The sequence below is a fragment of the Kogia breviceps genome, chromosome 1 (assembly GCF_026419965.1).
Source record: "Kogia breviceps isolate mKogBre1 chromosome 1, mKogBre1 haplotype 1, whole genome shotgun sequence".
Taxonomy (NCBI): Eukaryota; Metazoa; Chordata; class Mammalia; order Artiodactyla; family Physeteridae; genus Kogia; species Kogia breviceps.
The window spans coordinates 88,279,745-88,292,921 of NC_081310.1; positions in this window are offsets into that span (position 1 = coordinate 88,279,745).

Here is a 13,177-nt window from a genome sequence, read left to right on the forward strand (position 1 = left end):
CTATTGAAGAAGTGGAGTTAGATATATCCTTTTTTTGAATTTTATTTTATTTATTTTTTATACAGCAGGTTCTTATTAGTTATCTCTTTTATACATATTACTGTATATATGTCAATCCCAATCTCCCAATTCATCCCACCACCACCACTCCTGCCCCTGCCACTTCCAACCTTGGTGTCCATACGTTTGTTCTCTACATATGTTTCTCTATTTCTGCCCAGGAAACTGGTTCATCTGTATCATTTTTCTAGGTTCCACATGTATGCGTTAATATATGATATTTGTTTTTCTCTTTCTGACTTAGTTCACTCTGTATGACAGTCTCTAGATCCAACCACGTCTCTACAAATGACCCAATTTTGTTCCTTTTAATGGCTGAATAATATTCCATTGTATATATGTAACACATTGTCTTTATCCATTCATCTGTGGATGGGCATTTAGGTTGCTTCCATGACCTGGCTATTGTAAATAGTGCTGCAATGAACATCGGAGTGCATGAATTATGGTTTTCTCTGGTATATGCCCAGTAGTGGGATTGCTGGGTAATACGGTAATTCTATTGTTAGTTGTTTTTTTTTTGTTTGTTTGTTTTTTTTGCAGTACGCGGGCCTCTCACTGTTGTGGCCTCTCCCGTTGCAGAACACAGGCTCCAGATGCGCAGACTCAGTGGCCATGGCTCACGGGCCCAGCTGCTCCACGGCACGTGGGATCTTCCTGGACTGGGGCATGAACCCGTGTCCCCTGCATCAGCAGGTGGACTCTCAACCACTGTGCCACCAGGGAAGCCCTATTGTTAGTTTTTAAAGGAACCTCCATACTGCTCTCCATAGTGGCTGTATCAATTTACATTCCCACCAACAGTGCAAGAGGGTTCCCTTTTCTCCACACCCTCTCCAGCATTTGTTGTTTGTAGATTTTCTGATGATACCAATTCTAACTGGTGTGAGGTGATACCTCATCATAACTTTGATTTGCATTTCTCTAATAATTAGTGATGTTGAGCAGCTTTTCATGTGCTTCTTGGCAATTTATATGTCTTCTTTGGAGAAATGTCTATTTAGGTCTTTTCCCATTTTTTGACTGGTTTTTTTGTTTTCTTAATATTGAGCTGCATGAGCTGTTTATATATTTTGGAGATTAATCCTTTGTCCGTTGATTCATTTGCAAATATTTCCTCCCATTCTGAGGGTTGAATTTTCGTCTTGTTTGTAGTTTCCTTTGCTTTGCAAAAGCTTTTAAGTTTCATTAGGTCCCGTTTGTTTATTTTTGTTATTTCCATTACTCTAGGAGGTGGATCAAAAAAGATCTTGCTGTGATTTATGTCAAAGAGTGTTCTTCCTATGTTTTCCTCTGAGAGTTTTATAGTGTCCGGCCTTACATTTAGGTCTCTAATCCATGTTGAGTTTATTTTTGTGTATGGTGTTAGGAAGTGTTCTAATTTCATTCTTTTACATGTAGCTGTCCGGTTTTCCTAGCCCCACTTATTGAAGAGACTCTCTTTTCTCAGTTGTCTATCCATGCCTCCTTTGTCATAGATTACTTGACCATAGGTGCATGGGTTTATCTCTAGGCTTTCTATCCTGTTCCATTGATCTATATTTGGGTTTTTGTGGCAGTACTATATTGTCTTGATTACTGTAGGCTTGCAGTATAGTCTGAAGTCAGTGAGTCTGATTCCTCCATCTCTTTTTTTCCCTCAAGATTGCTTTGGCTATTCAGGGTCTTTTGTGTCTCCTTAAAAATTTTAACATTTTTTGTTCTAGTTCTGTAAAAAATGCCACTGCTAATTTGATAAGGATTGCATTGAATCTGTAGATTGCTTTGGGTAGTATAGTCATTTTCACAATATTGATTCTTCCAATCCAAGAACATGGTATATCTCTCCATCTGTTTGTGTCATCTTTGATTTCTTTCATCAGTGTCTTATAGTTTTCTGAGTACAGGTCTCATACCACCTTAGGTAGGTTTATTCCTAGGTATTTTGTTCTTTTTGTTGCAGTGGTGATTGGAATTGTTTCCTTAATTTCTCTTTCTGATCTTTCGTTGTTAGTGTATAGGAATGCAAGAGATTTCTGTGCATTAATTTTGTATCCTACAACTTTACCAAATTCATTGATTAGCTCTAGTAGTTTTCTGGTGGCATCTTTAGGATTCTCTATGTATAGTATCAGGTCATCTGCAAACAGTGACAATTTTACTTCTTCTTTTACGATTTGTATTCCTTTCTTTCTTTTTCTTCTCTGATTGCTGTGGCTAGGACTTCCAAAACTATGTTGAATAATAGTGGTGAGAGTGGAAATTCTTGTCTTGTTCCTGAGCTTAGAGGAAATGGTTTCAGTTTTTCAACATTGAGAATGATGTTTGCTGTGGGTTTTTCATATATGACCTTTATTATGTTGAGGTAGGTTCCATCTATGTCCACTTTCTGGAGAGTGTTTACTATAAATGGGTGTTGAATTTTGTCAAAAGCTTTTTCTTCATCTATTGAGATGATCATATGGTTTTTATTCTTCAATTTGTTAATATGGTGTATCAGATTGATTGATTTGCATGTATTGAAGAAGCCCTGCATCCCTGGGATAAATCCCATTTGATAATGGTGTAGGATCCTTTTAATGTGTTGTTGGATTCTGCTTGCTAGTATTTTGTTGAGGATTTTTGCATGTATATTCATCAGTGATATTGGTGATTTTCTTTTTTGGTAATATCTTTGTCTGGTTTTGGTATCGGGGTGATGGTGGCCTCATAGAATGAGCTTGGGAGTGTTCCTTCCTATGCAGCTTTTTGGAAGAGTTTGAGGTGAATGGGTGTTAGCTCTTCTCTAAATGTTTGATAGAATTTACCTGTGAAGGCATCTGGCCCTGGACTTTTGTTTATTGGAAGATTTTAAATCACAGTTTCAATTTCACTACTTGTGATTCGTCTGTTCATATTTTCTATTTCTTCCTGGTTCAGTCTTGGAAGGTTATACCTTTGTAAGAATTTGTCCATTTTTTTCAGGTTACCCATTTTATTAGCATAGAGTTGCTTGTAGTAGTCTCTTAAGATGCTTTGTATTTTTGTGGTGTACATTGTAACTTCTCCTTTTTCATTTCTAATTTTATTGATATGCGTCCTCTCCCTCTGTTCCTTGATGAGTCTGGCTAAAGGTTTATCAATTTTGTTTATCTTCTCAAAGAATCAGCTTTTAGTTTTATTCATCTTTGCTATTATTTTCTTTGGTTCTATTTCATTTATTTCTTCTCTGATCTTTATGATTTCTTTCCTTCTACTAACTTTGGGTATTATTTGTTCTTCTTTCTCTATTTCTTTTAGGTGTAAGGTTAGATTGTTTATTTGAGGTTTTTCTTGTTTCTTGAAGTAGGATTGTATTGCTATAAACTTCCCCCTTAGCACTGATTTGCTGCATCTCATAGGTTTTGGATCATTGTGATTTAGTTGTCATTTGTCTCTATGTATGTTTTTATTTCCTCTTTGATTTCTTCAGTGATCTCTTGGTTATTTAGTAACGTATTGTTTAGCCTCCATGTGTTTATGTGTTTTTTACATTTTTTTCCCTGTAATTGATTTCTAGTCTCAGAGTCTTGTGGTCGGAAAAGATGCTTGATATGATTTCAATTTTCTTAAAATTACCAAGGCTTTATTTGTGACCCAAGATGTGATCTATCCTGGAGAATGTTCTGTGTGCACTTGAGAAGAAAGTGTAATCTGCTGTTTTGGGATAGAATGTCCTATAAGTATCAATTAAATCTATCCCATCTATTGTGTCATTTAAAGCTTCTGTTTCCTTATTAATTTTCTGTCTGGATGATCTGTCCACTGGTGTAAGTGAGGTATTAAAGTCTCCCACTATTATTGTGTTACTGTTGATTTCCTCTGTTATAGCTGTTAGCAGTTGCCTTATGTATTGGGGTGCTCCTATGTTGGGTGCATATATATTTATAATTGTTATATCTTCTTCTTGGATTGATCCCTTGATCATTATGTAGTGTCCTTCCTTGTCTCTTGTAACATTCTTTATTTTAAAGTCTACTTTACCTGATATGAGTATAGCTACCCCAGCTTTCTTTTGATTTCCATTTGCATGGAATATCTTTTTCCATCCCCTCACTTTCAGTCTGTATGTGTCCCTGTGTCTGAAGTGGGTCTCTTGTAGGCAGCATATATATTGGTCTTGTTTTTATATCCATTCAGTGAGTCTTTGTCTTTTGGTTGGAGCACTTAATCCACTCACGTTTAAGGTAATTATCAATATGTATTTACATATTACCATTTTCTTAATTGCTATGGGTTTGTTTTTGTAGGTCCTTTTCTTCTCTTGTGTTTCCCACTTACAGAAGTTCCTTTAGTATTTGTTGTAGAGCTGGTTTGGTGGTACTGAATTATCTTAGCTTTTACTTGTCTGTAAAGGTTTTGATTTCTCTGTTGAATCTGAATGAGATCCTTGCCCGGTAGAGTAATCTTGGTTGTAGGTTCTCCCCTTTAATCACTTTAAATGTATCATGCCACTCCCTTCTTGCTTGTAAAGTTTCTGCTGAGAAATCAGCTGTTAGCCTTATGGGAGTTCCCTTGTGTGTTATTTGTTGTTTTTCCCTTGTTGCTTTCAATGGTTTTTCTTTGTCTTTAACTTTTGTCAGTTTGATTACTATGTGCCTCCATATGTTTCTCCTTGGGTTTATCCTGCCTGTGACTCTCTGTCCTTCCTGGACTTGGGTGGCTATTTCATTTCCCATGTTAGGGAAATTTTCAATTATAATCTCTCTAAATATTTTCTCGGTTCCTTTCTCTCTCTCTCTTCTCCTTCTCCTTCTCCTTCCCTATAATGCAAATGTTGTTGCATTTAATATTGAGGCCACTTAGGTTGTCTTCATTTCTTTTCCTTCTTTTTTCTTAATGTGTTCTGTGGCAGTGAATTCCGCCATTCTGTCTTCCAGGTCACTTATCCGTTCTTCTGCCTCAGTTATTCTGCTATTGATTCCTTCTAGTGTAGTTTTCATTTCAGTTATTGTATTGTTCATCTCTGTTTGTTCTTTAATTCTTCTAAATGTTTGTTCTGTAATTATTCTAGGTCTTTGTTAAACATTTATTGTATCTTCTGAATCTTTGCCTCCATTCTTTTTCTGAAGTCCTGGATCATCTTTACTATCATTATTCTGATTTTTTTTTTTTTTTTTTGGAAGCTTTCCTATCTCCTCTTCATTTAATTGTTTTTCCTGGATTTTCTCTTGTTCCTTCATATGGTACATAGCCCTCTGCCTTTTCGTCTTGTCTATCTTTCTGTGAATGTGGATTTTGTTCCACAGGCTGCAGAATTGTAGTACTTCCTGCTTCTGCTGTCTGCCCTCTGATGGCTGAGGCTATCTAAGAGGCTTGTGTAAGCTTCCTGATGGGAGGGACTGGTGGTGGGTAGAGCTGGGTGTTGCTCTGGTGGGCAGAGCTCAGTAAAACTTTAATCCACTTGTCTGCTGATGGGTCAGGCTGGGTTCCCTCGCTGTTGGTTGTTTGGCTTGAGGCAACCCAGCACTGGAGCCTACCTGGCTCTTTGGTTGGGCTAATGGCGGACTCTGGGAGGGCTCATGCCAAGGAGTACTTCCCAGAACTTCTGCTTCCAGTGTCCTTATCCTCACAATGAGCCACAGCCCCCCCCCCCCCCCCCCAGGAGACCCTCCAACACTAGCAGGTAGGTCTGGTTCAGTCTCCTTTGGGGTAACTGCTCCTTCCCCCAGGTCCTAATGTGCACACTAGTTTGCGTGTGCTCTCCAAGAGTCGAGCCTCTGTTTCCCCCAGTCCTGTTGAAGTCCTGCATTCAAATTCCGCTAGCCTTAAACGTCTGATTCTCTGGGAATTCCTCCTCCTTTTGCCAGAACCCCAGGTTGGGAAGCCTGACATGGGGCTCAGAACCTTCACTCCAGTGGATGGACTTCTGTGGTATAAGTGTTCTCCAGTTTATGAGTCGCCCACCCAGCAGTTATGGGATTTGATTTTACTGTGATTGTGCCCTGCCTACCATCTCATTGCAGATTCTCCTTTGTCTTTGGAGGTGGGGTATCTTTTTTGGTGAGTTCCAGTGTCTTCCTGTCAATGATCTTTCAGCAGTTAGTTGTGAATCCAGTGCTCTTGCAAGAGGGAGTGAGTGCATATCCTCTACTCCGTCATCTTGAACCTAGTGGAGTTAGATATATCTTAACTTTTGTGAATTGTAACCCCAGAGAATATGTCCCATATGTGTTCTATTTTTACAGTAGGAGATCCTAGGCTCATGATAGAAAAATGCAGTCTTAGAGCCCACGCTGAGTTTTAATATAACTACATCCTTTTCTTCTCTCTTTTCCTTTCACCCAGCAGGAGATATCTGTGGGAAGAACCAGATCAGTTATAGACAAAATAAAGAAACTCTAATTTTCTGTGAAATTTGGCTACAATTTAAACACTATAAGCAATTTTCTGGCTAGGATATGAAAGGATGTAGAAAATCTTTGTTCCCATGGTAACACCAAAAATTTAGATACTATAAAACTTGTACTTATATATGAAACTATTGAAGAGAAGTGGATGTAAGAAAATCCCAGATGGACTGATTTTCAGAGAGAGGACCTCTTTATACATGACTATCAAAAATGGCAGTGTCTGGAAGCAACGTTGGAGAAGAAAGCCTGCCAAGACTGAGATAGATGAAAGATTAACAATGGTGGGAACAGGTTGGAGAGACTGGAGTCTAGAAGACTATCAAATGCAGCAATATTTACTTGGACTAACAATTTCCCCTGGCTTACCACTCCTGTTTTGCTGAGTAAAGGGCAGTGGTTGTGGACCTAGTCTAGAGAATACATGAAACTAGATGATATACTCTAGTCTCATGTATTCGCAAGGTGCGTAGTAAAAAGGGCTCTTCTACCATGGGTTCAAAAGATGAAACTGAGTTCCAACTCCCATCAGATCCCAGGATTAAACATTGATAAGATCAAATAAATTGGAGTTAGGCAGGAACAGCTGTGGCACTGGGAGGACGGCTAACCAGAGATGAAGTCAATATTAAAAATTGTTGCCTTAGGCCAGGATTAACTTGATACATGGTGATATCTGAATAAAAATATTTTTACTTTAGTAGCCATGTATTGGAATGAGATTGTAAATTCTTGGAAATAAATATAAAGCAAAAGAGTTGTATAATTAAATCTCCACTGCTATCTATAAACAATGTCCAATATATCATAAAGCACTGTGAAATATGTGATGAAAATGGAACACATAAAAACAAACCAAAGAAACATATCCACAGAAATGCAGATACTGGAATTAGCTGAAAAAAAGCTTAAAACTACTATTATAAATATATTTGGCTTGTGTCACTGGCTTGGGCTAGCTCTGTCCCTCAAGTAAAGATCACTGCTGCTCTCAAACTGACTGACTCTGTATGGCTCTTTCTCATTCCAGGTTCCAGTAGCAACCCCCCGTCCTTGATCATTAATGAATTTTGGTAGAAATAATGGCTACCAAAAAAAAAAAAACAAATCCTCACAAAAGCAAAACCTTTACAGTTAAAATTTTTTTAAATTTTATTTTATTTTAAATATTTGGCTGCATTGGGTCTTCGCTGTTGTGCGCAGGCTTTCTCTAGTTGCGGCGAGTGGGGGCTACTCTTCATTGCGGTGTGCAGGCTTCTCATTGCAGTGGCTTCTCTTATTGTGGAGCATGGGCTCTAGGCACGTGGGCTTCAGTAGTTGTGGCATGCAGGCTCAGTAGTTGTGGCTCATGGGCTCTACAGCTCAGGCTCAGTAGTTGTGGCTCACGGGCTTAGTTGCTCCGCAGCACGTGGGATCTTCCCGAACGAGGGCTTGAACCCATGTTCCCTGTACTGGCAGGTGGATTCTTAAACCACTGCACCACAAGGGAAGCCCCCTTTACAGGTAAATTTTAACAACTGACTTGTCAATTAGTTTTTACCATATATAATTTTTTCTTATGAAAAAGAATTGATCCCAATGAGTATACTTTTAATAAAAATATAAAATTGGGAAACAATAATTTATTTAATTGTGGTTTTAGAATAATGAAATTAAATTGGCTTAATGGAATTTACTTGATATACTTTCTCATAGATATTTTAATTTGAAGATTTAAGTAGAGCAACTCCCAAAAGCTGGAGGAAATAGGATTTTTAGACTACAAATGCAATGTAGAGATCTCATTTAAGGCTGACTGTAGCTATGGGAAAAAATATGGAGGAAGTAACTCAGAGTCAGATAAAATCCTACACTTACAGCAAAGTCTTGTTACAAAGTTCCCCACATTAATGTAGTTTACTTACAAGGTACCAAATTGAGTTTGCCTGCTCTTCTTAAAGTGGTGGGTTAAGATGTGTCCCAACAGATGAACAGCTCTTACTGCAGGCACTGGGTTTTTGATTCAGAATGGAGGGAAGTTTAGCTACATAGAATTTTCAGAAGAATTTCATTTCACACACCTGAGAAGCTGTAACTTGATGCTTGTGAATGTCTATATTTCACCACTAGATGTCACTGGGAGATAATCAGATACTGACCAGACTGTAGCTTATTGGAAGTTTTCTTATGAAAAAAATTGATTGATTTTGTGAATATATTTTTTGTTTGTTTGCTCATAAAAACATGGTAGTATTAGACACCTCTTATGTCCTGTGTCACATCTTCTAGCCCTCTATTTTTTCCCCAGCCTTTGCTAAGGCAACTGGTTAGAGAGCCTAACTTGATCTGCAATGGGTATCTTGCATTTTTGCACTAAGGCTTTTCTCATGATGTGGTTGGAACACCTGTGAGCAGCTGCTTATCACGTTTGGATGCTCAAAACTGCGAGTGTGTGGGAATTGACACTCCTCGGGGCAATCCTTGACGTGTAGGGGACAGGGGTCATGGATATGTGCTCCCCTCATCTGCCTCAGGCTGATAACATTGAGCCCCAATCTGCGGGATTCATCAGAGGGTTCCAGTGGGATCAGATCCTAGTTTTCCATAGTGGTGGCCAATCTGATAACACACCATTTTACTGGCTTTCTATCCTTTCCTGTTTTACTGAGTGTCCCACTCCTAATACCTGGCATCATGCCCCTAAATAAAGTCTTACCTATAAAGCTCCCTGTGTCATTGCAGCGTACTTTGACTTTCTCTCCTTTCCTATTTTAGATCTGCTTTCCTGAAGGGACATAAGCACAATCCACTACCCTGATAAAAAATGTTTTCAGCCCCCAGAAATCTCCTTCTTGGTTCCACTTCCCAGTTAACATATCTTAGGGACAACAAATACTCTGATCTCCATGTCCAGAGTTTAGTTTTGATTCTGTTTTTGAACTTCATGTTACTAGAATCATACAGTTAGACTTAGTTTGTGTCTGCCTTCTCTCACTCAACAGTATTTTTGTGGTTTTATTCTTGTTGTGACATGCAGCATTAATTTATTATTTTTCACTGCTGTGTGAATATACCAATTTTTTTTTTTTTTTTTTTTTTTTTCAGTATGTGGGCCTCTCACTGTTGTGGCCTCTCCTGTTGTGGAGCACAGGCTCCGGACACGCAGGCTCAGCGGCCATGGCTCACGGGCCCAGCCACTCCGCGGCATGTGGGATCTTCCCAGACTGCGGCAACAACCCGTGTCCCCTGCATCAGCAGGCGGACTCTCAACCACAGCTCCACCAGGGAAGCCCCCCAAATTTATTCATTCTACTGTGGATAGACATTCAAATTATTTCCAGATTTTAGGTGTGTTGGACAATGCAGTTTTGAACATTTTTGTACATGTTTTTTTGTGAACATAAACACTCATTTCTCTTGGAATATACATGTAAATGAAATCCTGAGTCACAGGTTATATATAATTTTTACATTCAATAAATACTGACAAACAGGTTTTCATAGTGTTTATACCAATCTACCTTCCATCTTATCCACATCCTAATTCATATTTGCTATATTAACCCTTTTGATTTTAACCCTTCTGGCGTGGGTGTAGAGCATCCAATTGTTATTTTGGTTCATGTTTCCCTGTTGACTAATTGTACTTAACATATTTTCATATGCCTTTGAGCTATTTGTATACACTCTTTTGTGAAGTACCAGTTTAAGGTTTTAGCTATTTGTGTGTGTGTGTGTGTGTGTGTGTGTGTGTGTGTGTGTGTCTGTGGTGGGGAGGGGATTCGGTCTTTTAATTGTTGAATTGAAGTTCTTTATAATTTCTGTATACAAATCCTTTGTTGGATATGCATTGTGATATTTTCTACAAGTCTTGGTTTACTCTCTTAAATTTGTATTTTGATGAAAAGGATTTCTTGTTAATGGGATACAGTTTATTGACATTTTTCTTTATGACTCTTTTATTCTACTCTTGTAATTTATTTACTCCTACCCCAAGGTCATGAGATATTCTCCTTAATCTATGGTTCTCAAACTCGAGTGGACATCAGAATCATCTGGAAGGCTTTTAAAAGTGTATCTTGTTGGGACCCACCTCCAGAGTTTCTAATTCTTTAGATCTGGGAAGAGGGCCAAGAATTTGCATTTCTTATGACTTCCAAATGATGTAGATTCTTCTGGTCTGAGGATCCCACTTTGCAAGTCTCTGTACAGTTTTATCTTTGAGAAGCTTAACTATACTTCTTACATTTATATCTATAATATACCTGGATTTGATTTTTGTGTACAGTGTGAAATAGGGGTAAAATTGTATTTTTTCAATGTTAGTTAATTGATTAATAACACTGATATGCAGTACCAATTGTGTTGTAATTTCAGTGTCCATATTTAAGCATATGGGTCTGTTTCTGGACTCCTTATTCTGATCCTTTCTTCTATAAGTCTATCCTTGCACCAATGCAATGTAGTAAAGTAATCTTATTTACTCTAGGTTTATACTAAATCTTGATAACCACTAGAGTGACTCTTCCTACTTTTCTCTTCTTCTTTAAGCACATCTTGTGAAAGGAGAAGAAAAATATAATGTTGATTTTTGGACTTAATAAAGAAAAGTTAGACTTACTTCTGCATGTTAAAAAACAGATGTCTATTTAAATGTAAATATGGGGGCAACAATTATTAATAAGAAAATAATACAGAATTATAGACTTTTTGGAAGTTAGAGGTTACTTTCATAAACCATAGCAACAATCTCTGAAGTCTAGACATCTATAGGACACCTCTGTTAAAAAAACAAATATGAAAGTCCGTAAGACTTTGAAAAGTGAAAGAGGTAAAGTGAAGAAGATTTTGAAAGTGAATATATCCTGTGTTATGGGCTGAATTGTGTCTCCCTAAAATTTGTATGTTGGAGCCCTAATGCCCAGCATCTCAGAACGCAGCTGTGTTTGGAGAGAGGGCCTTTGGAAAGGTAATTAAGTTAAGATGAGGCTGCTAAGGTGGCCCCTAATCTAATCTGAGTGGTATCCTTATAAGAAGAGGAAACTCATACACACAGAGAGTCAAGAAGATGTGCATGCACAGAGGAAAGATGGTCTGAGGATATTGATGTGAGAAGATGGCCATCTACAAGCTGAAGAAAGAGACCTCAGGAGAAACCAAACCTGCTGACACCTTGATCTTAGACTTCTGGCCTCTAGAACACTGAGAAATAAATTTTTGTTGTTTGAGTCACCCAGTCTGTGGTAGTTGTTATGGCAACACTAGCCAACTAATACATCCTGTGTTGGCAAAGTTTCTTTTAGGTGATTAGCCATTAAGCAGGGTAGACAAGTAAACAAGCATATAATGACCATAGCAGGATAATAATTAAACTTTTAGGCAGCATTTTCAGAACATATGAGGGAAAATCAAAGTCTTGTTAAAATAGTTTTTGTAGAGGATGCTCTTAAGGAGAATTTTTGAGTAAACATATAGCAAAGAATGGTTTCACCTACTTTTTATCTGATTATGTGTCCCTACAAAATAAACTGGGAAAAAACGATATTAAATGTAATTGGCACGAGAAGAGGCACCTAATGGATGTGTTGACTATTATCCTTCTTAAGTAGTGATTCTGAAACAGGTAAGAACCATTAAGCAGCGTGGCCAAGAAAATGTTCTCTGACTGTCCAAGATTCTCATCAGCTTCTTATGGAAGAGTTAAAGTTGATATCTAACACACAAGGTGTTATATAGGTGCTCATTATGTAGGTTCAACCTTCTTGATATCTTCATCAATTTCTGAATTAAAAACCACTTGAAATATTCTCATGGATATATAGTCTCACTGCCTCAGTCCTACATGATTATTGAAGCCAATATTTGGGGCTCTGAGTGAGCAAGGCCATGTAAGCAGTACAAATATAGATAAAGTGGATTTAATGAGGCTCATTCCACCCCTGTACTTTCTCTCACAGTAGAATCATCAACCTCTACATTTATGGTTGGTTCACAACACTCTACATTTATGGTTGGTTTACATGTTTCTTTTTCTAGAGTGTGAGCTTCTATCTTCTACTCTTTCTCATCTTAGTGTTCAGCATGTCCCTTGGTATTTATTAAATATTGATTAAATTATTAAGAAAAAACTGAAATCTAAGAGAAAGGAACTTTGCTTTAAATTGATTTATATTCTAAGTTACCTACATCTTTGAGCTGCTTTCTTCACTATAAAAAATTAAGATTATTTTTCAAATCATTAATTTGTTTGGAGCTTTTGTTTTTAATGAATCTAAAGATTTATGCCTTTTATTAATTCTGGAAAATTCCCAGCAATTACTTCTTCAAATATTTCCTCTTCTCATTAGGTGTTTTGTCTCCTAATGAAATTTCTATTGGGATTATATTGGATTTCATGTTAGTCTTCATATCTCTTAATTTCTTTTTTTCATATTCAAGTCTTTAGTTCTGTATTGCATTGTAGGAAATTCTTCAGATATCCCAATCTAGATATATTTAAAAATTGCTTTCTCTCTCTCTCTCTCTCTCTCTTTTTTTTTTTTTTTTTTTGGCTGTATTGGGTCTTTGTTGCTGTGCGTGGGCTTTCTCTAGTTGCGGCAAGTGGGGGCTACTCTTCGTTGCAGTGCGCGGGCTTCTCACTGCAGTGGCTTCTCTTGTTGCAGAGCCCGGGCTCTAGGCGTGCAGGCTTCAGTAGTTGTGGCTCATGGGGTCTAGAGCACAGGCTCAGTATTTGTGGTGCATGGGCTTTGTTGTTCTGCAGCATGTGGGATCTTCCCAGACCAGGGATCGGA